The following is a 26,010-nucleotide window of genomic DNA, read 5'->3' as shown; positions in this document are numbered from 1 at the left end:
TCTGAATGTGGTAAGGTGATGTTGAGAGATACTGTATGAGTCTGGTAAGGTGATGTTGAAAGATACTGTCTGAATGTGGTGAGGTGATGTTGAGAGATGCTGTTTGAATCTGGTAAGGTGATGTGAGATACTGTCTGAATGTGGTAAGCTGATGTTGAGAGATACTGTCTGAATGTGGTGAGGTGATGTTGAGAGATACTGTCTGAATGTGGTGAGGTGATGTTGGGAGCTGTTGTCTGAATGTGGTAAGGTGATGTTGAGAGATACTGTCTGAATGTGGTGAGGTGATGTTGGGAGCTGCTGTCTGAATGTGGTAAGGTGATGTTGAGAGATACTGTATGAGTCTGGTAAGGTGATGTTGTCAGATACTGTCTGAATGTGGTGAGGTGATGTTGAGAGCTACTGTCTGAATGTGGTAAGGTGATGTTGAGAGATACTGTATGAGTCTGGTAAGGTGATGTAGAGAGATACTGTTTGAATCCATTGAGGGGTGTTGAGAGATACTGTAGGAATCTGGTGAAGTGATGTTAATAGATACTGTATGAATCTGGTGCGATGTATTTGTCGTACCTAAATCCTCCACGCAACCATGACTCCATATCATAATGAATGACCCCAGAATATATAGTTGGAGTATTGACAGAAGTTCCTTAAAACCATATTCTCACTCACTGTTTTATGTCTTGAGTTCCATTGGAGCACTTGCCACTCACGGTCAATGTGGTTTAATCTTTCTCTTGACATGTATTTCAAATGGAAGTTTAAGTTATTCTTTGTCTCCCCAAAAAGCTATTTTTACATTTTTTACCATCCTGATTGATTTTGGAAACTGCATTACAGTATAAAGCTCCTGGCCTTGTTTTATATCTGTGTTGACTTGCTAAGCTTCTACATTGCCTCACAGGTAATTGTGTGACTTCAGCACCAATACAAGTAAATTATGAAGGTCAGAAAAGTTTCCACAGATGCCAGGTTCCCAACTCTGTAATAGGGAGCTGTTCTTAGTCTACTTCTTGATAATGGTGTTCCTGTAGGTTCTCCTAGATGCCACTGTTGTAATACACAAAATACCTAACCTTGTTCAAAGGACGCCACTCGTGCCAGAATTCCTGACAATTCTGATAACAGTTCTGTGATGGGATTAAACCATTTTGGTGGCCTTACACTGCCTCCATTGAAGCTTGCTAATACTTTTTCCTGCAGTATAGATCTTATAGCATAAAGTGGAGAGCTGCAAGAATCAAGTGGGTGAAAGGGCTGGAGCGGTATTGTTAATGGAATTACCAACCAACGTTGGACGATGGAACCAGACCCTGTTTCACTTAGTTCAGAGTGTGTGGGGGAAGGCCAGTACCCACATGCTGCTGCAGCCATCTTGCTTTGTTGTTGTACCAGAATACCAGAATACCAGACTTGTTGATTATCAGTTGTCCAATAGGATTTTTCCATCATGTAAATGGTGGAAACCCTCAATCAGCTTGGTAGCCTGCATTACCTATAGGTGTAGACTTGTGTGTAATACCTTTCTGATTTCCAACCTCAGTCTGCTTGGTAGCCTGTGTTACCTATAGGTGTAGACTTGTGTGTAATACCTTTCTGATTTCAAACCTCAGTCTGCTTGGTAGCCTGTGTTACCTATAGGTGTAGACTTGTGTGTAATACCTTTCTGATTTCAAACCTCAGTCTGCTTGGTAGCCTGTGTTACCTATAGGTGTAGACTTGTGTGTAATACCTTTCTGATTTCAAACCTCAGTCTGCTTGGTAGCCTGTGTTACATATAGGTGTAGACTTGTGTGTGAAATAACTTTCTGATTTCCAACCTCAGTCTGCTTGGTAGCCTGCATTACCTATAGGTGTAGACTTGTGTGTGAAATAACTTTCTGATTTCCAACCTCAGTCTGCTTGGTAGCCTGCATTACCTATAGGTGTAGACTTGTGTGAAATACCTTTCTGATTTCCAACCTCAGTCTGCTTGGTAGCCTGCATTACCCATAGGTGTAGAATTGTCGTGTGTAATACCTTTCTGATTTCCAACCTCAGTCTGTTTGGTAGCCTGCATTACCCATAGGTGTAGAATTGTCGTGTGTAATACCTTTCTGATATTTGTGTGTGTGCGTTTTAGTGATTTTCAATGCTGACTGGTCTATTACAGCCATGTAAAGTCACAGTGCTTCGCTGTTGAGAAATAGGTTATGACGTCATCCATTCTTCATAATGTCATTAATTAATTACATATGAGTGAATGAGTACGGTTTTACGTCGCTTTTAGCAATATTAAAGCAATGTCATGGCAGGGAACACCAGATATGGGCTTCACACATTGTACCCATGTGGGGCATTGAACCTGGGTTTTCAGCGTGATGAGCGGACACTTTAACCATAAGGCTACCTGACCGCCCCTAATTAGATATGAGCAGTAGGGTTGCTCAGTGAAGTTTTTCTGTAGGGTGGACATTGCGTATGTTTTTTCTGTATTCACTTTCTTAAAACATCTGTGTTATGTATACAGAATAACCTTTATTTTCTGTTCCCTGTGACTGGATGCTGCAAGTCCCTTGAAAAACTTGCCAAAGGCAATTCAGCGTTCATCTCGTATCACTTGTATTCAGATTACAGTCCAATCAGTAAATATGAGAAAGGTGGTATTTTTGGATTAACAGGTTCCACACTTATATGCTTGAAAAGGTAGTGTCAGAATCCCATGTCCAGATTCTATGGAGGCAAAAATCTTATAGGATGCATATGGTTCTTATTATGTGCTTTAAACAGCATTACAGAGATGTCGTGTCTTTAGTGACTTCAGGTGAACAATCAGATGATAATGAACTTGATAAAAGATTGTGAGTTTGATGCAGTAACTCACATTTTCACTAAAATTAATATAGACTACATTGAATGAAATTTTGAATAGAATGATACCTGGGGGTCAGGATTAGCAGGGTTCCACTGTATATTGAATAGTCAATGATGAATGGAAGGTCATTCATTTCTCTTGAGAGTTCATTGACCACTGGACAGTCACCTGTTGTTCTTTGAGACCGTCCCTGATATTCCGAAGCACTGGTTTGCACCATCTATTCAAGCAGGATCTGTGATTCATTGACTCCTAACAGAACCCTGATTTATCACGACTGACGTGAAAAAAATTTGACATGTTGTGATGTAAAGGTTCTTCAAGTGAAACATTTTCATCTGATTTCTTACATATTAGAATAATGTGTGCAGTAAAGTGGAATATTGCATCGGTGATGGACAAGACTTTGTTTGGCTGCTCGTGTCGGAGAAGAGAGGCTTTGATCACTCTACATTCGCATCAATCAACGTCAACCTTGTATTTTTGTTACGGAGTGGCTTCATCAGGTTGTAGTGGAAAGTGGCGACTGGCGAAGGCTATTGAGTGCCAGGGTCCGTCACTGAATATGCTGTTTTATGGCTTGAGGGTTGTCAGTCGATATCCACAACAAAGTGATTGCCTTTTCATCAAGGTTTATTGTTAATTGGCCTTGTTTCGTTACTGTGTTATCAGTGTTAACTGAAGGAAGCCTGTGAACTCCTGTTGACCGGACTGATTTCAGGTTTACAATGTGCACAGATGAGTAGGATGCCAGAGCAATACTGATCTGATATGAAACCTTACTTCTTGTAATGGAAATGTCTTTGTTAATTTTAAATGAATTACCTAAACCATGAAACACTAGATTTTAGCCTCTTCCAAATGAGATGCAGTAATATTAAAATGTTCATCACATGTGCAGTGAATATACTTGATATTTCATAAACTTATGATTTATGATGTGTATCTTCAGTCTACAATTATTGTCTTGTGCTGAAGAGGTAATGTTGGACTATTCAACTCAAAAGTGTTGGGTGCAGACTGGATCGTTTTCATTAGCAACATCTTTATTTGATGTATGGTCTACCTTCTGCTTGGACTGACTGACTGACTGAGTTTGGTTTTACGCCACTTTTAGCAATATTCCAGCAACATCATGGCGGGGGACACCAGAAATGGGCTTCACACATTGTACCCATGTGGGGATTCGGACCCTGGTCTTAAGCGTAACAAGCCAACGCTTTAACCATTAGGCTACCCCATCGCCCCCTTCTGCTTGGAACAACAGATATAACTCAATATATCTTGGTCTGAGTGATCTTGAGTTCACAAGGTTTTTCTGTTGAAGACTGTAGAACAGAAAGAATTCCTGCAATGAACAGAGACCAAGAAATTCAGAAATAAGTTGTATAAGAAGATTAATAAATCTGGTTCTGTCACTTCACATATGAGGATCTTTGTTAAAATGGGTCTTGTGAAAAAAATTATGTAATTAGTTGAAGTCACTTACAGATGTTATTTGAATAGGACTTGATTCAACCTTGATGAGGAACTGTTACCAGTTCCATGATGAAAGAATGAAATCTCCCACAGTGTATTGAGCTGTAATATGGGCATCAGTACCATTTGTGATCAGTTCCTGTATTTGGGCCGATTTTCGGTCAGGGCTTTCGGACACAGATGCCAGAGATGCATGGTATTGACACATAGTGTTACTCCGTTGCCGAAAGCAAGTGCAGCTGTCGGTATTAAGGCCCATCCATTGCATCAATTGACAAACTAATTGCTGTGTGTTAGACTGGGAAGGAGAGGACAACTGATCAATCAGGTCTAGGAACCTCCTCAAGATGACAGCGGCCAGTCAGACTGACATGGTGCCATTGATTGCTCGTAAGTTAGGATTGTGTCCGGAGGTGCTGCGGAGGGAGGCACGGACTGGCCGTGGAAGGGCTCAGCGCGCTGGATTGAGCTGGTACCTGGATGTACTTGTTGCTTGTCAGCAGGAGATTGACGGTTTTAGCAGTACAGACATGTCCAGCTGCCTTACCTCCTGGCATTCATGTCCAGGATACAGCAGACGGCACCAGTTCATCTCACTGTGTTGTGCTAGGACAGTGGTTAGGGTGTGTTTGTGATGGTTAAAGCAGTACAGCTATGTCCATTTATACAGCAACTGGTCCTCAGGCTACAAGTACTGTATAGTATTTCTCACACTGTGTTGTACAAGCACTATGCCATAGTGTTCTAAGAATGTGTTTGCTTTTGTCAGCAGACTGTACAAGAGCTATACTGCACAACCAGTAGGAGATGTACAGGTGTGACCAATAGAGAAAACTGTACACCTTTACCACACCTTAGACTACAGAACAGCCTATAGGAGATTGTATAACATTTATAATGTCCATCCAGTAGGTGGTTGTTGAACAGTTGTACTGTAGGAAGAACAAGTAACTGTACAACAATTGTTCTGTACAACCTATGGCAGGCTGTACAGCAACATATAAGTGACTGTACAACAGCTGTATTGTACAACCTATGGCAGATTGTACAGCAATGTATAAGTGACTGTACAACCTATGAGAGACTAAAAATCAACTGTACTGTACAGCCTATGGGAAAGTATACAACAACTGTACTGTACAACCTCTGGGAGACTGTATAACCTATGGGAGACTGCACAACAGTTGTACAATACAGCCTATGGGAGACTGCACAACAGTTGTACTGAACAACCTATGGGAGACTGCACAACAGTTGTACTGAACAACCTATGGGAGACTGCACAACAGTTGTACAGTACAACCTATGGGAGACTGTACAACAATTGTACAGTACAACCTATGGGAGACTGCACAACAGTTGTACTGAACAACCTATGGGAGACTGCACAACAGTTGTACAATACAGCCTATGGGAGACTGCACAACAGTTGTACTGAACAACCTATGGGAGACTGCACAACAGTTGTACAAAACAACCTATGGGAGACTGCACAACAGTTGTACTGAACAACCTATGGGAGACTGCACAACAGTTGTACTGAACAACCTATGGGAGACTGCACAGCAGTTGTACTGAACAACCTATGGGAGACTGCACAACAGTTGTACAGTACAACCTATGGGAGACTGCACAACAGTTGTACAGTACAACCTATGGGAGACTGCACAACAGTTGTACAGTACAACCTATGGGAGACTGCACAACAGTTGTACAAAACAACCTATGGGAGACTGCACAACAGTTGTACTAAACAACCTATGGGAGACTGCACAACAGTTGTACTAAACAATCTATGGGAGACTGCACAACAGTTGTACTGAACAACCTATGGGAGACTGCACAACAGTTGTACAATACAACCTATGGGAGACTGCACAGCAGTTGTACAGTACAACCTATGGGAGACTGCACAACAGTTGTACTAAACAACCTATGGGAGACTGCACAACAGTTGTACTAAACAACCTATGGGAGACTGCACAACAGTTGTACTAAACAACCTATGGGAGACTGCACAACAGTTGTACTAAACAACCATGGAGACTGCACAGCAGTTGTACTAAACAACCTATGGGAGACTGCACAACAGTTGTACTGAACAACCTATGGGAGACTGCACAACAGTTGTACTGAACAACCTATGGGAGACTGCACAACAGTTGTACTGAACAACCTATGGGAGACTGCACAACAGTTGTACTGAACAACCTATGGGAGACTGCACAACAGTTGTACAATACAACCTATGGGAGACTGCACAACAGTTGTACTGAACAACCTATGGAGACTGCACAACTAAACAACCTATGGAGACTGCACAACAGTTGTACTAAACAACCTATGGGAGACTGCACAACAGTTGTACTAAACAACCTGCACAACAGGAGACTGCACAACAGTTGTACTAAACAACCTATGGGAGACTGCACAACAGTTGTACTAAACAACCTATGGGAGACTGCACAACAGTTGTACTACAACAACCTATGGGAGACTGCACAACAGTTGTACTAAACAACCTATGGGAGACTGCACAACAGTTGTACTAAACAACCTATGGGGAGACTGCACAACAGTTGTACTAAACAACCTATGGGAGACTGCACAACAGTTGTACAATACAACCTATGGGAGACTGCACAACAGTTGTACTAAACAACCTATGGGAGACTGCACAACAGTTGTACTAAACAACCTATGGGAGACTGCACAACAGTTGTACTAAACAACCTATGGGAGACTGCACAACAGTTGTACTAAACAACCTATGGGAGACTGCACAACAGTTGTGGAGACTGCACAACAGTTGTACTAAACAACCTATGGGAGACTGCACAACAGTTGTACAATACAGCCTATGGGAGACTGCACAACAGTTGTACTGAACAACCTATGGGAGACTGCACAACAGTTGTACTGAACAACCTATGGGAGACTGCACAACAGTTGTACAGTACAACCTATGGGAGACTGCACAACAGTTGTACAGAACAACCTATGGGAGACTGCACAACAGTTGTACAATACAACCTATGGGAGACTGCACAACAGTTGTACTAAACAACCTATGGGAGACTGCACAACAGTTGTACTAAACAACCTATGGGAGACTGCACAACAGTTGTACTAAACAACCTATGGGAGACTGCACAACAGTTGTACAATACAACCTATGGGAGACTGCACAACAGTTGTACTAAACAACCTATGGAGACTGCACAACAGTTGTACTGAACAACCTATGGAGACTGCACAACAGTTGTACTGAACAACCTATGGGAGACTGCACAACAGTTGTACTAAACAACCTATGGAGACTGCACAACAGTTGTAATTGAACAACCTATGGAGACTGCACAACAGTTGTACAGTACAACCTATGGAGACTGCACAACAGTTGTACTAAACAACCTATGGAGACTGCACAACAGTTGTACTAAACAGCCTATGGGGAGACTGCACAACAGTTGTACTAAACAACCTATGGGAGACTGCACAACAGTTGTACTATGGAAACAACCTATAAACAATCTATGGAGACTGCACAACAGTTGTACTGAACAGCCTATGGGAGACTGCACAACAGTTGTACTAAACAACCTATGGGAGACTGCACAACAGTTGTACTAAACAACCTATGGGAGACTGCACAACAGTTGTACTAAACAACCTATGGGAGACTGCACAACAGTTGTACAGTACAACCTATGGGAGACTGCACAACAGTTGTACTAAACAACCTATGGAGACTGCACAACAGTTGTACAGAACAACCTATGGGAGACTGCACAACAGTTGTACTAAACAACCTATGGGAGACTGCACAACAGTTGTACTGAACAACCTATGGGAGACTGCACAACAGTTGTACAGTACAACCTATGGGAGACTGCACAACAGTTGTACAGTACAACCTATGGGAGACTGCACAACAGTTGTACTAAACAACCTATGGGAGACTGCACAACAGTTGTACTAAACAACCTATGGGAGACTGCACAACAGTTGTACTAAACAACCTATGGGAGACTGCACAACAGTTGTACTGAACAACCTATGGGAGACTGCACAACAGTTGTAGTTGTACAACCTATGGGAGACTGCACAACAGTTGTACTAAACAACCTATGGGAGACTGCACAACAGTTGTACTGAACAACCTATGGGAGACTGCACAACAGTTGTACTAAACAACCTATGGGAGACTGCACAACAGTTGTACTGAACAACCTATGGGAGACTGCACAACAGTTGTACGGTACAACCTATGGGAGACTGCAAGACAATTGTACTGAATAACCTAAAGTTGATTCATTGGGTACGAGTCTGTGTTGTCATTAGCAGTGTGTCCATGATTACCATACCAGCTACAGTACCAGCTGTCAGTAGCAGTAGAGCTCCAGTCATTAGATTGACCACTGTCCTGGATAATTAGGACATGGTGTGGCCACATCATTACAAATGCAAGTACTATATCTGGGCCAGCATCTCACCAAGCATGATAAAACCAGTGTTAGTTTGGACAGGTACAAGAAGCCAACACACTGACGGTTTATGATCATGTACAGGTGCCACAGGAAGATCTTTCTTCCCCTGTAGCAAGGCTGGTACTGAAATATGGTTAAGTCTCCTTAGTCTAGGCTCTGTTAGCTGGGAAACACTGTTATCTAGGCAGTTACGGTTGGGATGTTTATACAATTAGAGGGACATTTTCACTGGGAGTTGATTGATAGGGTTTCATGGTATAAACTCTGCATTGAGATCATTCACTGTGGACTAATGAATGGGATCAGTGGATTGAGCTAAATCACTGATTACCAGAAAACAGGAACAGTATTTGGAGAAAAATAATTGGATAACATCATTGTTTGTGTCAAATTGGTTTGTGACTGAATCTTGTCTGAAGCCTAAATCTGCTGAACTTCTGTTTAGTCATGTATGAACATCGAAATTGATAGAAAATGATGCTAACAGATACATTTCAGGCAAATTTTGGGCAATGACTGAGATCATGCGAGAATTCAAAGGCATTTTTTAGCTATTTGAAGCCTTGATTCATTGGGTAGACAGATTGTAAATGTATAACATGTAACAAACTACGACAGAAAATGGCATGTTGGTGATGTGTTTTACAAATCATGTGCATCCATCCATCATGATGTTTGTTAAATGTACCCCCAACCGTCATAGAGCGGAATATTGCCGAGTGTGGCGTTAAACAACAAACAAATGAAGGAAGTGTTAAATGTACACTTTCCTTTATAGAAAGGTGAATTAGTTTTACACTGCTTTAACACCATTCCAGCAATATCACAGTAATATCACAGCAATATCAGGGGTGGAAATAACCCATTGCCCGACGAGTCCAGTGTTTTTTTCTGTCGAGCAAGCAAATTTGTATATCACACTGTACCGGTGTCCAGTTGACTTTCCAATGTTAATGATGTTGTTTATTTAAAAAATCAACAAGAAAACGGCCGGTCTAGTGGAAAAATGATCAGGGCAAGTGATTTTACATGTGCCACTGTACCGGAGTACACTAGCAATTTTAAAGTTATTTCCACCCCTGAATATCATTGTACCCATGTGGAGAATCAAATCCGAGTTTTGGGCTTGCCAAGCAAATACTTGAACGACCTACACCCCTCCTTTATAGGAAGTAGTATCCATGCTTTTATCGCAATGTCGTTGTCGCACCTGTATCTTTTCACCTAATTTGTTTTTTATGTATGGCATAATTCTTTACTCAGTATTGTGAGATTGGAAAATACATTCTTGTCATGAGGTGTTAATGGTGAGCATCTAAGGGAATCTTACATACAGATACCAACCTGTATGTTGACTGTCAAGCACAGATATTAAATCTTTGTTGTATTGTCAAATGACCTTTTCGATCCAGTTCGACTTGTTTTGATTACAACAGGCCGTATTTGTAAAATGTCAGCCGATGTCTCCACTCATATTGCAGCTGACGTAGGAGAAAATGATGATACAGACTAGTTAGAAAAACTCATTTTGCAGATTGATGCGTCCGTGTGATGTATATGGCAGCTATCCTGAGCATCTAGGGACTAGCTCCTCATCTCCATATTTATATGTATGGTAGAGAGGATGAAGCTGGTTGGGAGGTAAACACACCAGGTGCACCAGCTGCGGATTTGTTCTCAGTTGTTTGATCAGATGTAATGCCATGTTGTGGAAGGAAAAAAGGATGTTGTTGAGGAAGGAACCAAAGATGAGGGACAATGGTAGCTGGCAGATTTTGTGCTTGATTATGTGGAACAGTTTTAAATAAAATCATTGCCAAATATGGTGTTGCAAGAGATTATTTTGAAATTACAAATAACTAAAGTCATGTTATGGTGGAAATAGAACATAGAATATGCGCATGACGTCAGTGATTGTTTTTTTCATACTGGGAAATGCTTCATGAAGCTCACATACATGATGATGACATTTAGCACTCTGATCAGGTTTAATGGCAAACTGTGTTAATGCCTGATGACAACATTCTGCTTTCTGATCAGGTTTAACGACTCACTATTTATACATGTACATGAGACATTACTCTAAAGAGAAACTTTATGTCCAAGCAAACTCTTTTTTTTGTAATCTGTCATTGAATTGTGTATTTTTTTCAAAGAAATTGTTTGGCTCCAGCAAGAGACAATAGTTCTCTCAGCTAAAGAAGAGGACACTCTTTTCAGGTATTCAACAGTACCTCATCTATTCTATGACTACAGGTCCTTTCTTCTTCATCAGTTCTGGGTCTATAGGTCTGCAGTAGTCTTCCTTTGGGGGTATATGGGACTGTAGGTCTGCGGTATCCTTCCTTTGGTTGTTCTGGGACAGTAGTTCCACAGTACTCTTTCTTTGGGGGGTTCTGGGTCTGTAGGTCCTCAGTACTCTTTCTTTAGGGGCTTCTGGGTCTGTAGGTCCGCAGTACTCTTTCTTTAGGGGGTTCTGGGTCTGTAGGTTCGCAGTACTCTTTCTTTAGGGGGTTCTGGGTCTGTAGGTCCGCAGTACTCTTTCTTTAGGGGGTTCTGGGTCTGTAGGTCCTCAGTACTCTTTCTTTAGGGGGTTCTGGGTCTGTAGGTCCGCAGTACTCTTTCTTTAGGGGGTTCTGGGTCTGTAGGTCCTCAGTACTCTTTCTTTAGGGGGTTCTGGGTCTGTAGGTCCTCAGTACTCTTTCTTTAGGGGGTTCTGGGTCTGTAGGTCCTCAGTACTCTTTCTTTAGGGGTTCTGGGTCTGTAGGTCCCTCAGTACTCTTTCTTTAGGGGTTCTGGGTCAGTAGTAGGTCCACAGTACTCTTTCTTTAGGGGTTCTGGGTCTGTAGGTCCTCAGTACTCTTTCTTTAGGGGGTTTCTGGGTCTGTAGGTCCTCAGTACTCTTGCTTTGGGGGGTTCTGGGTCTGCAGGACTCGTCCTTGGGGGCTATGGGTCTGTAGGTCCTCAGTACTTATGCTTTGGGGGTTATGGGACTGTAGGTCCCTCAACACTCTTGCTTTGGGGTGGGGGTGGGGGTTCTGGGTCTGTAGGTCCACAGTACTCTTGCTTTGGGAGGTTCTGGGTCTGTAGGTCCTCAGTACTCATGCTTTGGGGGTTCTGGGACTGTAGCTCCACAGTACTCTTCCTTTGGGGCTATGGGTCTGTAGGCCCTCAGTACTCTTGCTTTAGGGGGTTCTGGGTCTGTAGGTCTGCAGTACTCTTGCTTTGGGGGGTTCTGGGTCTGTAGGTCCTCAGTACTCTTGCTTTGGGGGTTCTGGGTCTGTAGGTCCTCAGTACTCTTGCTTTTTGGGGGTTCTGGGTCTGTAGCTCCACAGTACTCTTGCTTTGGGGGTTCTGGGTCTGTAGGTCCTCAGTACTCTTGCTTTGGGGGGTTCTGGGTCTGTAGGTCTGCAGTACTCTTGCTTTGGGGGGTTCTGGGTCTGTAGGTCCACATTACTCTTGCTTTGGGGGGTTCTGGGTCTGTAGTCCCGCAGTACTCTTTCTTTGGGGGGTTCTGGGTCTGTAGTCCTGCAGTACTCGTCCTTTGGTGGTTATGGGACTGTAGGTCCACAGTATTCTTGCTTTGGGGGTTCTTGGACTGTAAGCCCACAGTACTCATTCTTTGGGATTCTATGACTACAGGCCCCCAGTACTCTTCCTTGAGTATTCCATTGGCGTATATGTCCTCACGTTTCATTAAAGAGGTAAATGTCTAAAACTTGCATGGCATTGGCCTCTCCTCTGACATTAAAGAAGAAAATCACAGAAATACTATTCAAAGCAGCATTAAACCAAGTGCACAATAACCCATGTGTTAAATCTATTCTGGTATATATCTAGTTTATATCTGTTTCAGTTTGTGTATCCACGGCATATGTGTTTCATCATATCTGCGTGACATTTAAGTTAGAAAGTGCTGTTTGCGTCTAATGTAGTTTTATCATTAATTGCTCACAAGATGAAATCAATCCGTACCTGCTCTGATATTGCGCTGGCAAGTGTGTTGTTCTACTTCATTTATGAAGAGCTTAAACATCATTCAGTGTCCAGATTGAATTGCTCAAATCTCGTGGGCTGTATCAGTGTTGCAATAATGCCTTATCTGTTTGATGGATGAGCTAATGCATAATGTTAACGTGTTAAAGTTTTCAGCTATCTCCAGTAATTGCATGGACAGTTTGAGTTCAACTCAAACATCAACTCAAACATCAATCATTAAATGTCATATGGAAAGACAGTTCTAAAATTATCCTAATCTTTCTTGGTATTTCATTGTGACTGCAGATTCACTCATTATGTTTTCTGACTTGAAATGTTTAGTGAGAGGTTGAAGTTACACTGTCTATATCTGTTTGGTATCAGGTAATCACCAGTACATTCAATGGATTCTGTGACTCTAAGGCCCTAGGGGTTTCTGAGGGAGTATAGAGCCTCAATACTCAACCTAGGGGTTTCTGAGGGAGTACAGAACCTCAATACTCAACCTAGGGGTTTCTGTGGGAATACAGGGCCTCAACCCTCAACCTAGGGGATTCCATGGCAATATGTCACCTCACTTCTCTACCTAGGGGATTCTGACCCGTGAAGGTCCGGGTTAGAATTGATCTTCAGTAACCCATGCTTGTTGTACGAACCGACTAACGGGATCGGGTGGTCAGGCTCGCTGACTGGGTTGACACATGTCATCATATGCCATTGCATAGATCGATGTTCACTGTGAACCCAGACTTGATTATTTGCAGACCGCCACCATATAGCTGGAATATTGCTGAGTGTAGCGGCTTAATTAACGGATCGGGTGGTCAGGCTCGCTGACTGGGTTGACACATGTCATCATATGCCAATTGCATAGATCGATGTTCATACTGTTGATCCCTGGATTGTCTGGTCCAGACTTGATTATTTGCAGACCGCCACCATATAGCTGGAATATTGCTGAGTGTAGCGTGAATCTAAACTCACTCACTCACTTGCCTGGGGGATTCTATGAAGTGTATGGCCTCAATACTCATCAAAAGGGATTAGACTCGAGTATTTACAGACCGCCACCATATAGCTGGAATATTGCTGAGTGCGGCGTAAAACTAGACTCCCTCTCTCCCTCCATTGTCTCGACCTAAGGATGGTGTGTGGGGTGTGGGGTGTGGGGGTAGTACAGGCCCCTGGTGCCACATTACAGCAGGTTCGTAGATGTGAAGGTTTCCATATTGTACTTCCACAATACCTCTTCATTGGGAATTCATTGGGATTTCTTTTGCTGTTTAAGTGAGGACCTGTGAAGATCTGGGTTAGAATTGGTGTGTAGCAATCCATACTTGATGTAGGAGGTGACTAGTGGGATCGAGTGGTCTAAAAGGATGGGATCAGTCTCATGTCATCATAATCCCATTGTGTAGATCAATGCTCTGGATGTCAGTCACTGGATTATTTGGTCCAGGCTTAATTATTTACAGCATCTGGTATAAAGATGGAATACAGCTGTGTACAGAATTCAACAAAAAACAAACTCAGAAGGAGTTCATTGTAGTTTGGGCAAATTTCACCAAAACAAACCCCACCAAAACTATGCCGACTTTAACAATTTGGGGAATTGAACCCAGATCTTCCACTTTACTAATATTAACCTGATGCCTACCATACTATCCCTAGTGCCTTGTTATGGAACAGGGGTGGTGGGGTAGCCAAGTGGTTAAAGTGTTTGCTTGTCATGCCGAAGATCCAAGATGTGTGAAGCTTGTTTCTTGTGTTCCCCCCATGATTTTGCTGGAATTTTGCTACAAGTGGCATAAAACCATACTAAATGCTCGCTAACCAATTCATTCTGAAACAGAGCGAAAGGTGAAGGTGACAATGTCAGAAACCCTGATTCACTCACTCACTGTGTCACTAAGTCCTGGCTACTGCAAGCTGTTTCGGCTTTAGGTAATGGAACCCTTATGATAGTTGTTGTTGTTTTTTTGGTTTTTTACCAGAACAACCATCAGGTTTTATTGTTTGCCATAAACATCTGTTTCCGGTTTCCTTGACCTTATGTCTACGCGTCATGTTCATCAAGGTCACAGATCTCAAACTTCTTTTTTTCTTTTTTCTTTTCCTGTAGACATAATGCATATTCTTCGTATTATAAATATTACATTATCATATGTCCTACAGGACATGACAAATGCATAAAGTCCTGGCTACTGCAAGCTGTTTCGGCTTTAGGTAATGCAACTCTTATGATAGTTTGTGCCACGGGATATTTTTGGCATCTCGTGATAATCCCTCCCAAATAAGGGTGATCAATGGCCTGTTACAGAGACACGTCTGTTTCACAGCCACATGGATTGATTCTTGTATTGGGTTACATAGCAGTGTCCCAGAACCCATCAGATTGCCAGAACATGTTCTTGCACTTTTGAGTGATATATCCTTGCACGAACAGACCGTAGGCATAGAGTTTTGTTTCACTTAAGACAAATGTCAATAATGCTGCAATTCTCCTAAAATCAACAGATGACAGTTTTGGAGGTTTGTTCCATCAATATTGGTGTCAGGAATTCTGTTTTTCAACAGGAGACCATACTTGGTATGCTGGTGGTATTGTACATCTTACAGAGGGACCGTGTTCCACTGTCTGGGATTCAAGTCCAGTGTCTGTCTAGACACAGTAATGAGAGCCTTGTGGGAAACTGATACATTGTCTCTGTGTAATCATCAACTGTTTGATGGATAAACATAATAAACTTGAAACTAGCAGACAGATGAAGTTGTGTTGCTAGGATTTGATTCAAACTTGCCTGGACTGCAAATAATAGGCCCAATCCTAATCCCCCTCAGTAGTATCCAAATATGGTCATGAGATACAAGAAGCTGTGTATCTAGATATATACACTCTAGGGTCCTATTTCAAGGCCACCTGAAGACTCGGCAGGGGATATTGGGTTCTTAAGGATGCTAATGCTGATAATGGTAATGATGATGATGATGATGTTGTTGTTGGAGATTTTATGAGTGCTTCCAGTTCAGTTGATTTTGCACTTGGAATAACATGATGTATGAACTGACGAGCCGCTATGTCCCCTTTGATTTGATCATTTAAAACTGATGACACCACAAAATGTGTTTTTGCTCAAGAAACATTTCATTTATTGTTGGGAAGGCCTGCGATGGGAAACATTTATTGTGCGGAAAAGGTAGTGAGGCATTTGTTATACCGCTTACATGGAGTGAATGAGTAAGTGGTTTAAGTTCCGAACATATACTTATTAAGACTTGAACCCAAAAGGTATCGAAGTTCACTTATACTTAATGAATGACACCCGAGTCAGGCTATGCTACATTTGAATGTTTGTATGCTCTTGGTTTGAAAATTGTCAAAATGAGGTGTGGTGAAATGGGGTATTTCTGTCGTATAACAACGTGCATTTATGTGTATGTGTGGCTGCTTGTACTAGCCCAGACTTTAGCTGGTTTTATAGTGCTAGCTCACTTAGATACCATGCTACAGTTAAGCAAGAATACCCGACTCAGACACATACTGACTCCAAGCTGACCAGTCCTTGTTGTACCCATTAATACAGAGCGGCAGGCAGGGACCAACAAGTACCATATTTTAACGTCTTTTGGTATGACACGGCCGGGGATCGAACCCGCGAACTTCTGCTCTCCAGGTGGGCACTCTAACCACTATACCAAGGAGGGGGCGAAAATTGTCAAGAAAAATGATGCAGTACACTGACACTGACACTGACACTGACACGGTCAAGTAATGTGTGTAGTCACCAATTTCACAGCTGTGCAACTGCATCCACCAAGTGCCGTTTTAACCTCCAGCACCTCTTGCAGCTAGGACAACACCTTCAGCCCAACCAACCAGATGGTGGTGTTGTTAATATCATTACTCATCCAGAATCATTGACCCACACAGCATATCATAAATTTGATAGGCCTTGGGACCCAGGGAGATATTTTATTCCAACATATCAACAACAGTATTAAAAAGGGACTGGAGATTCCCAGTGTCAAGGATTAGGAGCTCCAGGTTATACCAGTATCTGTGTCCTCACACAATGTCCTCACGCCTCCCAGGGGAGGCCCCAATGCTGGGATCCCAGTCTCCAATCTGTCATGACCGAGTTTGGCTTGAAGTGGAGATTAGAACTCAAGAATAGACCAGTGAGGTAAATTACCAGGAGCCCCCAGAGACTTACTGAATGAGCTTCTGTGGCTCTGCGAGCTGGCTCCATCATGGAAACACACTGGGGCGATTTGCCCTGCTTTACACCAGTTTTACCTAGTGATTACTCTCAGAATTGGTCAGATTTCACTCCTGAATAGTGTTAATACATTCTGAGATTACATCAGAGAGTTTGTACGTTGATGACGATGTTGTCTGGCCTGCTGATAAAGCACCTCCCCAGGGCCTCTGCGATCAAATATTCTGTAAGTGGTTTGTTAATTTCACTAAGGACATACTGACATAGAATTATCAGAGCTATTGTGTGGCGAGTTTGGGATGTAGGAACAGTCGAGGAATTCTGAGATTTTACCATCAAATCTTTCATTCATTCCAGAGTGGACGTTCAGAGCTGATATTTGTTCTATAAAACATCAAAGATCGAAATCTTGCAAGTGGTATTGCCTTCTTTCCACTGGTTTGTGTTTTCTACATATGGAGCCTTTCATTTTTTCTATTAAGTTAACAAGCAAATGAAAAACTCACAGAAATTAGAAAAAACATATGAAATGACTTTCCCGAAATGAAAGCCTGGCTAACACTAATGAATAAAACATGAGAGTTTATCTTGGCAGTTTGCAGGAAATGGTGACTGTGGTAGAAATGTGGTATTAATAAAGAAACAAATAATCTTTATTGTTAATGCAGCCTAGAAATACAATGGATTATCTTTTGGCATTGTTTTTTTTTAATTCTGACCTATTGGTTTGTGATGATGTGACCTACAGGTTTGTGTTTCCAATATTAGTGGCAGCAATAATGGGAAGTTGTAAATATCATTTATTTTTGTAACCATCTTCATTAAAGTTTTAGGACAACAATTTTGTGAAACTACAGTGTTTTCACAAAGGGGCTGTTTGATTTGTTTGTGTGACATTCAGCAATTGTTATATTCAGGTATGAGGTTGTACGGGATGTACAGATTACTGAAACTGATTCTCAGTTCAGAAACATCAGGTTGATTCTCTACTAATTCATTCAGTGAAACTAGTCTCGGATTTATTCTGGATATAAATGGTCCCCATCACCTTCAGCTGTTATAGACCCGTGAAGGTTCAGGTTAGGATGGACCTTCAGTAACCCATGCTTGTCGTAAGAGGCGACTAATGGGATCGGGTGGTCAGGCTCTCTGACTTGGTTGACAGAAGTTATTGGTTCCCAATTGCGCAGATCGATGCTCATGGTGTTAATCACTGGATTGTCTGGTCTCCAGACTTGATTATTTACAGCCTGCCACCATATAGCTGGGATATTGCTGAGTGCAGCGTAAACCTAAACTCACTCACTCACTCAGCTGTTATAAGAGCTGACTTAATGAAGGATTTACGTGTTAAACATTTACATTTACAATACACAAATCTCTGCTCATGCTGTCAACCACTGGTTAGTTTGTCCTGGTCTGATTTCTAATGCATGAGTTAAGCAATATTTACTCACTCACTCTTGAATTGTAATAGAAATTTTCAAGCTATCTCCCTAAAAATATAAACCATTGCTCCATCCATCAGCATTTTAATTAATCATCTCCATTGAATGAGCTATCTGAGGCTCAACATCAAGATATTAATAATAACTCCCTTTGTTCTATTTCAAAGGTATGGGATTACATATAATGATGATGATGAGGGAGATTGTTTTGGAGATTTTACGAGTGCTTCTGGTAGAACCTATTTTGCACTGAGATGAGAAGACTTCATGAAGGCGTGACACAGCTGCATCACTCCCTGCCAGAATTTGCTGGTCAAGGGTTCCAAGGGAGTCTTGATGCTGATAGTGTTCAGTCATTGGTCAGTAATAGACCTTTTAGTCTGCAAACAGTAACTTAAATCGATGCCAACAGGATTTGAAGTCGCATACTTCATGGAAGACCAAGCAACATTTCCATTTCCTCTGTTTTCATATTTATTTTTCATGCATGTAATGCAACCAAAAAGCTATCACTAATCACTGCCTCAAATGTTATCAATAAGAGTGAAGTGTGAGAAATAGAGTGGGAGAAGAAAGAGTACTTCCAACATCGAGCTGATCCACTGTGATTTTACTGAAATACTTTCACTGGGGTTTTAATCCCACCTCCCTAAACTAATCTGCCATCAGTTAATGCTGTCACTAGATTGACAGGTGAAGCTATTCTGCTTTTTCGTTAACCCAGTATGAATACTAGCCGCATAATACCACATGCTAAATAAAAATATCTGTTCACGCTTCAGCTGAAAAATTCAGTGAGCAATATCTTTGCACCAAATGAACCTGTATCATTCACTTTCTTTGATAGAGGATCACGCTAGTCAAGCATGGTAACATCAACAAGCCACAGCCTTCAGAGGGTTTGCTTGATGTTAAATCTGCCCTCAGCAATATTCCAGCTATATGGCAGCGGTCTGTAAATAATCGAGTCTGGACAATCCAGAGATCAACATCATGAGCATTGATCTACACAGTTGGGATACGATGACAAGTGTCAACCAAGTCAGTGATCCTGACCACCCGATCACGTTATTTGCCTCTTACGATACAGCATGGGTTTGTTAGGTTTAAAATTTCAGCATAATTTCCTGTCCTCTACCCAGTTCATATCTGTACAGAATGTCATTCCAAGGCTTCTAAGCCAGGCACAATCCTAATAGAAATATCAGAAATGGCAATGCTGATCCCATGCTTTGTGACAAGGTTGTATCAAAAAGTGCAAAATGGAAAAAAAATTAAAACGGAATATATGATACAGTACATACTTTAGGGTCAGGCTGAATGTTAGAGCCATTTTTGATGAAGAACCAGAATGCCTTTGTGTCTGTTTTTATAACGCACATCATACCATTCTGTTTGTGGATATTGTTACAACATAGATGCTGTGGGCTGTGTAGTCTGTGTCTAGCCTCCCAGGTCCATGGGTCCAAGGAAGATGAAAGGTACAGCAGGGAGGTTGATTTCACTCTGTATGTTCTACCCACAATGCTAACACGGCAGTACCTTTGATCCTATAGTGATGTCGCTCTGGCAATTACTGCCCATATATACCTCCCAGCTTCAGGAAACATGCTGTGATATATCAGTGGCTGTACAGGTACACCCTGGAGGGATTCTAGGGCCTATCAAATCCCCACAACCAGACACTGGTGATTCAAGGTTCGAAGAAGTCTGAGTGACATATGCTTGTTGTTAAAAAAAAGTTAGTTGACAGTGTGGTCTGATCTCAGTGGGGGCCATGGGTAGCTTAATGGTTAAAGCGTCCACTCAACATGATGAAGACCCAGGTTTGATTCCCTGTAAACTCTCACTCACTCACTCACTCACTCACTCCTCACACACTCACTCACTCCTCACTCACTCACTCACTCATCTACGTGGATTGACTGTTGTCTCCTTAACAAGATGAGGTGAGGTGAAATTGGGTTTAACGTCGTGCTTGAGAATATTTCGCTCATATGACGACATGCATGCGTGTGATTGTATATGTGGCTGTTTGTACTAGCCCAGACTTAAGCTGGTTTTATAGTGCTAGCCCACAGAGATGATGCCGCAGTGAAGCATGAATTTCCCACTCAGACACATCATACTGACTCCGAGCCGACCAGTCTTTCTTGTACCCATTAAGGCCAAGCGCCAGGCAGGGACCAACAAGTACCATATTTTAACGTCTTTTGGTATGACGCGGTCGAGGATTGAACCCGTGACCTTCCGCTCTCCGGTCGGACATTCTAACCACTACACTACGGAGGTGGTCTCTTTAACAAGGGTAATCATTACCTTGGATTGACACTGTCTGTTCAGTACACGGGCGGTGGGGTAGCCTAGTGGTTAAAGCGTTGGCTCGTCACGCCGAAGACCCGGGTTCGAATCCCCACATGGGTACAATGAGTGAAGCCCATTTCTGGTGTCCCCGCCGTTATATTGCTGGAATATTGCTAAAAGCGGCGTAAAACCAAACTCAGTCAGTCAGTCAGTACACTGTTGTATGCAATGAACTTGAATGAAACTTGGTAGATCATCTGATTGTCATCTCAGTCACTTTATAGCTCTAGTTCCTTAGTGACTATGTTTAGTTTTCCAGAGCTTGAGACAATGGTTAAAATTCAGTCAAACATAGCATTTATATCAATCTGAAAAGTGTCTAAACCTGGCAGGGTGAAAGACCATTGATATTTTCACAAAAGAGTATTACTGTTATATTTGACCCATAATAATCTGGGTTAGAACTGGTGTTCAGCATGCTTGTCTACACTCATAAAAATCTGGGTTAGAATTGGTGTTCAGCAACCCATGCTTGTCTACTTTCATAAAAATCTTGGTTAGAATTGGTCTTCAGCAACCCATGCTTGTCTAAACCCGTAAAAATCTACCCATAAAAATCTGGGTTAGAGTTGATGTTCAGCAACCCATGCTTGTCTACTTTCATAAAAATCTTGGTTAGAATTAGTCTTCAGCAACCCATGCTTGTCTAACACTCATAAAAATCTGGGTTAGAGTTGGTGTTCAGCAAAATCTACCTCATAAAAATCTGGGTTAGAGTTGGTGTTCAGCAACCCATGCTTGTCTACTTTCATAAAAATCTGGGTTAGAGTTGGTGTTCAGCAACCCATGCTTGTCTACTTTCATAAAAATCTGGGTTAGAGTTGGTGTTCAGCAACCCATGTTTTCAGCAATCCATGTTTGTCTACACTCATACAAAATCTGGGTTAGAGTTCAGACTGGCTATTAGAACCCTCTGTCGGAAATTGAGTTGATGGGAAACAATTAATGGTTTTGTTCACTGCAACCCATGCTTGTCTACACTCATATAAAATCTGAAAAGGTTAGAGTTGGTGTTCAGCAACCCATGCTTGTCTACTTGTCTCATAAAAATCTGGGTTAGAATTGGTGTTCAGCAACCCATGCTTGTCTACTTTCATAAAAATCTTGGTTGGTGGTTAGCAACCCATGCTTGTCTAAACCGGTAAAAATCTACCCATAAAATCTGGGTTAGAGTTGGTGTTCAGCAACCCATGCTTGTCTACACTCATAAAAATCTGGGTTAGAATTGTTCAGCAACCCATGCTTGTCTCTAAAATCTACCCATAAAATCTGGGTTAGAGTTGGTGTTCAGCAACCCATGCTTACTTTCATAAAAATCTGGGTTAGAGTTGGTGTTCAGCAACCCATGCTTGTCTACTTTCATAAAAATCTGGGTTAGAGTTGGTGTTCAGCAACCCATGCTTGTCTACTTTCATAAAAATCTGGGTTAGAGTTGGTGTTCAGCAACCCATGCTTGTCTACTTTTATAAAAATCTGGGTTAGAGTTGGTGTTCAGCAACCCATGCTTGTCTACTTTCATAAAAATCTTGGTTAGAATTAGTCTTCAGCAACCCATGCTTGTCTAAACCCGTAAAAATCTACCCATAAAAATCTGGGTTAGAGTTGGTGTTCAGCAACCCATGCTTGTCTACTTTCATAAAAATCTTGGTTAGAATTAGTCTTCAGCAACCCATGCTTGTCTAAACCCGTAAAAATCTACCCATAAAAATCTGGGTTAGAGTTGGTGTTCAGCAACCCATGCTTGTCTACTTTCATAAAAATCTGGGTTAGAGTTGGTGTTCAGCAACCCATGCTTGTCTACTTTCATAAAAATCTGGGTTAAGTTGGTGTTCAGCAACCCATGCTTGTCTACTTTCATAAATATCTTGGTTAGAGTTGGTGTTCAGCAACCCATGCTTGTCTACTTTCATAAAAATCTGGGTTAGAGTTGGTGTTCAGCAACCCATGCTTGTCTACTTTCATAAAAATCTGGGTTAGAGTTGGTGTTCAGCAACCCATGCTTGTCTAAACCCATGAAAATCTAGGGTAGAATTGGTTTTCAGCAATCCATGTTTGTTTAAACCCATAAAAATCTAGGGTAGAATTGGCCTTCAGCTTGTCTACACCCGTCGAAATCTGTATATAATTTAAGAGCTTAAGAGGTTCACTGTAAAAACTACGACAGTCAGACTGGTACTATTAGAACCTTTGCTCTGGTCGGAAATTGATGCTGCAACATGTCAGTCCTGCTTAGTCCAGAGACAAATCCGAATTTTGAAGAAGATATGATGGACATAATATCCTATGAAACAATTAATTGTTTTGTTGACCACTGCTACCCTGCTGTCAATGCCTGTAAAACTACATCATCTTCACAGCTGCTCCTGGAAACTTGATTTAATTTGTCACATAACCATCCATTCCACTACCGATCTTGGCAATCATACACCTATCCACATCACCAATTAGGGATGAATAAACAGGCCACAATGGGACTTGTTTCCACGACAACAAGGCATAAACACATTCATCTCAGTGACAGCTGCCTGACTTTCTGTGAAAGGTTATGTGAGGAAATAGAGTAACTCAGGTAACCAGTTAATCACATGTTGGACTTATATCTATTTAAACGATGCATATGCATTTATTACTTATCCTAAGAACTTAAATATTTGTGTGATAGACTAGGAAATGATAGTTAGATAATCTTATAAGAAAATGTCATCTGTGCATTAGGAATGAGAGATTTGCTGGATTGGTTTATGGTATTTTCATGAAACTATTCAATCTGCCCTTCATAAATATACATTTTTACCTTTTAGAATATATTCAAATGTATTATTTCCCCCTGAAATAATAATAATAATAATAATAATAATTTAAACGTGAAGCGGGGGATATAGTATTAGGCTCCGTCCATACGTATGTACATACAAATTGGAATATCTTAAGAACCGTTAACTAGATTCGTTTCATGCTTGGTACCTAGGTTCATCACAGTATGCGAAGGGTCCCAGTCGGCTTTGGTGACCTTGACCTTCATTTCAAGGTCACAAGGGGACTTTACCCTTGTCAGCGAGATATCTCAAGAACCGTTGACTGGTTTTCTTCATATTTGACACCAAGCTTCATATAGGGAAGGCGCAGGGCCCAGTCGATTTTGGTGACCTTCATGTAATTTTCAAGGTCACGATGACACTTCGAAGATTTCAGCATGTTAAGATTGTCAGCAAGATATCTCAAGAATGGCTCACAGGATTTTCTTCATAGACTTTCAGGGCTTCTCTTGAATGTTTTTTTTATAGGAAATTTCTTTATTACTATTTTTGCATTTTTCATACACCATGACATTCATGTCAAGGTCAAAGAGTGTCTGGAAAATATTTGTGTGTTTGAACAGCTACAGAGCAAGATATCTAGAGAGGTTGGCTGGTGATGTTTTTGTTGACATTTAACTTTATCTTAAACTACGACCTTCACTTTCATTACTTTTTAAGTTTGATTTGATAATTTGGGGTGGTGGATTATGTCCCCTTAGTGACAACTGCTTGTGTTATAATAAAATTACATTTTCTCAGTAAAGCAGAATTCTAGTACTTTTTGGGTGTGAGTCCCAAGCTGGATTTGAAACCACTCTCTGAGAGTAAGGCACCAAATTACCAACTCACTGAGTCAGGGATCTAACCCACTCAGTCATCAAGCCTTCCACAGATATTAATCTGATCGAATAAGGGATGGGACTCCAACAAGTACCAGAATTTTTACTTACCTAAGAAAATGCAATTCCAAATAAAAAGTTAATTTAACCAAAAATAGTCACCCCTTGCAATTATGCTCTTTGGAATACTGTGGTTTCGATTAGACCGCTAGGTAATCTGTGGCTCCCATAAAAAAAAAGTTCATCAAAATATGCTCATCAACAAATCCTCTGTGGTGCTCTGGTTATTCATGTTGTTCTTTGTACATATCCCTGTATTATGGATTTTTAGATGCTTAAGGAACATTCTGGTTTTTTTTTATTAATCATACAAACAGCAGAATATCGTACTAACTTGTGAAAAACAACTTTATCATAAAGCAATGCCATCAGCTCAGTATTTACAATGTTTGCATGATGAAACACACATTGTTTTAGTGCGAGTAAGCACTGCCATCCCAAATCTGAAAACACATAATGCAATGATTTTCATATATTTAATTTAATTGGACTAAATCTAGACCTTTTCATGCATTAATAACTGTTTAGAGTAACATTGGTGAATATACGCAGGACATGGCTCATTTGTTACTCATCCAGCTCCCGCTTACCATGCTCGTGAGGATCTGCTTTTTGCCTGTACTGTGAGAGCACCCATTTCACATTATTTATCTTAGTTTTGAATGGGCACAATAAACGAAATAGGAGTTATGCCTTTATTTCATGTTATGTACATGCTTGGGATAGCTGTAATCATGATCCTTAACTTATTTTGTTCTGTATAGTTGTACCTAAAGTGATCATCTTGAAGTCAGGAGTAACGGCATTCCACTGCATATAACAATACACAGTCTAATAATATATGGCTAGGGGGGTGATGATGATTTTTATGGAGAGTCATGTAACCCCCCATGTCATGTATAAAATCAATGACCGCCCCCACCCCCTTCCCATAATTTGTAAGCATGATTTTTAATATGTTTATGTACAAAATTGCTGACCTCCCTAGTACATGTGTACAAAATTGTGCCCCCCTGAACAAAATGGGTGCCCATCCTTAAAATCCCCCCACACACACACACCACCCTCAGCCATAAATTATGAACTGTCCCTTAGTGATCACAGAGCAGCAGCGTGCACTCAGTATGGTTTTACGCACAGAGAGAGAGAGAGACACAGACAGACAGAGACACAGACAGACAGACAGAAGACAGAGAGAGAGAGAGAGAGAGACAGACAGACAGACAGACAGACAGAGACACACAGAAGACACAGAGAAGACACATGCACACACACTGTGAGGCCATTGGCTTTACATGATATAACTTAGAATTAGTGGATGTAAACACCCTCCACTTTGCAGATGCAACATGAAAAGCATCCTTTGTGTTAATATCTTCCTATATTGTGTGTATAATTATACTGTCTACCAATATTTCTGGTATTATTGATCAGGTATATATATAGTCCTTTGATAAGAGTAAGTGTCATTAGTATTAGC

At 41.3% G+C, this 26,010-nt stretch overlaps 1 protein-coding gene across 1 annotated transcript in view; it reads left to right on the top strand.

Moving 5' to 3' along the window:
- The window catches only part of LOC124283084 (cytochrome b5 reductase 4-like), a 108,693-nt gene that overhangs the window by 49,397 nt on the left and 33,286 nt on the right, over positions 1–26,010 (top strand). The window lies entirely within an intron of this gene.

The sequence above is a fragment of the Haliotis rubra genome, unplaced genomic scaffold, assembly GCF_003918875.1.
Source record: "Haliotis rubra isolate DU_JTF1 unplaced genomic scaffold, ASM391887v1 Scf109, whole genome shotgun sequence".
Classification (NCBI taxonomy): Eukaryota; Metazoa; Mollusca; class Gastropoda; order Lepetellida; family Haliotidae; genus Haliotis; species Haliotis rubra.
The sequence above is the reverse complement of the archived record's forward strand: the minus strand, read 5'-3'. Positions and strand labels throughout refer to the sequence as shown.